Below are 1742 nucleotides of genomic sequence, written 5' to 3'. Positions count from 1 at the left end.
CCGTCCTCGCGGCGGGCGTCAGCGGGGTCTCGGCGGCGCGGTGAACGGACGCCGGGGACGGGCCGGCGCGTGGGTGCCGCAGACAGTTCTCGAGGCCGCGGGCGCCCAGGTCCCCGCTCCCCCTCGCGCCTGTCAGGCTGCCACGAGGAGTGGGTTGTAAACTGACGCCTTTGACATGGTTCAGAAGTTGATCATTTAGTGCCCGAGACAGTAAACGGTACCGGTGCCAGTAGCACAGGGGACGAGAGAAACGGGGTGGGGGGCGAGAAACCTGACGGGACTCGGCGTATGGAGGAGAAGGAGCCCGTAATCTATGGCGAAAAGGGAGCATACATACAGAAACGAAGGTATAGCAGATGTTAGTCCGCAGATCTCGTCGCTCTTTGGAGATTTGGTTACTTGCGTTATTGCCAACTCTCATGATTTTTGGCGTTGTTCTTAATGTCTGTGCTTTGGGAATGTGAAAAACATATCTTTTTTTCTTCTCTCTCAAAAACAAGAAAAAGCTAAGTTTTTCACATTCCTAAAGCATAGACGTTAAGAGCAACGCCAAAAATCATCAGAGTTGGCAATACCGTAATTTAGTCGTATGTGGCTGTTTGGAAAACTTGTCACATAGCCACGCGGGCGTGTATCTTGTTGGTTCTTCGTTCAAGTTCTGTTTATATAAAATATAGCACAGTAGATAGAAATATCAAAATTAGATGTGTTTTCAGCCTGAGATTTTGAAATCTATCTGAAAAGCATGTATTTTTAGTAAGTGCTGGCTGTCTCCCCACATTTAACCATCTTTTGGGAAGCAGTGTCTTTCTCTGGGTTTCAAGATGCTGCAAGTCGGAGCTGTGGATAACTCTTGTAGTCTAAAGATTTTGATGGCCCTTAGAAACACTACTGCTACTACTGAGAAGTTTCCGAGTCTATAATGGGCAAAGATGTGGAAGATCAGCCCTTATTGGATTTCCAAAGCACTCTAGAAATTGGTTTTGCAGATATGCTTAATAGCTAGAATTTATCTCAAGTGCTTGGTTACGCATGGAACCTCTAATGGGTTCATCTTTATTTGCAATTTTATGGGGTATTAATAATAGATCCTTCATCTGCTGTGGTAGTAATCCTTGCTCTAATATGGTGACACCCATTATGATGATGGTTGGAAAAATAAGGAAATCTGCAATGAGTTTTAAAATGAATTAACTAGGAGAATACAAAAACATTAGTAGTCTTTATAAACTAGCTCTATCAGTCTTCCTTAACAATGGAAGCGGTATGAAATTTAAACTAACAATTGTTTCTTCTTGGGCTGTTCATGAGAAGTTTGATTTCTTTGCTGCTACATAAGATAAGGAATCTGTCCCAGTCCAGTTACTTCTTTTGTTTCCATATTGGGTTTTCTGAGCAGTGAGAGCCTTCAGTGATTCTGGATGCATCCAGTTCTTTTCTTAGTGAAATGATGGATTATTGTGATGTGTATGGCTTCACAGTGCATGTCTGTAGCAGTAACTTACTGTGCCAGTCAGCGCTGTGCTGAAATGTACTGTGCTGCTCTCACTGTGCTACCTCTAGAACTGGAAGGTCGTGCTGTCTACTTTTGAGAACTAATTAGTCCATTGTCAGTGCTGTGTAAAGGCAGTTACACTGCTTGCTTTTTGGTGGGTAATGTGAACAGAGCAGCACAGTGTGTTTTAAACATGAAATGCCTGTTACCTTGCTTAGACAGGTTTCTTAGAATGATGTTATGAAGT

General features: G+C 43.6%; 1 protein-coding gene across 4 annotated transcripts in view; it reads left to right on the top strand.

The window, feature by feature from the left end:
- PSMD14 (proteasome 26S subunit, non-ATPase 14) overlaps positions 1-1742 on the top strand; it is a 68996-nt gene that overhangs the window by 196 nt on the left and 67058 nt on the right. The gene's annotated exons all lie outside the window — the stretch shown is intronic.

The sequence above is a fragment of the Alligator sinensis genome, unplaced genomic scaffold (genome assembly GCF_000455745.1).
Source record: "Alligator sinensis unplaced genomic scaffold, ASM45574v1 scaffold389_1, whole genome shotgun sequence".
Taxonomy (NCBI): Eukaryota; Metazoa; Chordata; order Crocodylia; family Alligatoridae; genus Alligator; species Alligator sinensis.
This window is presented reverse-complemented; position numbering and strand designations above follow the sequence as displayed.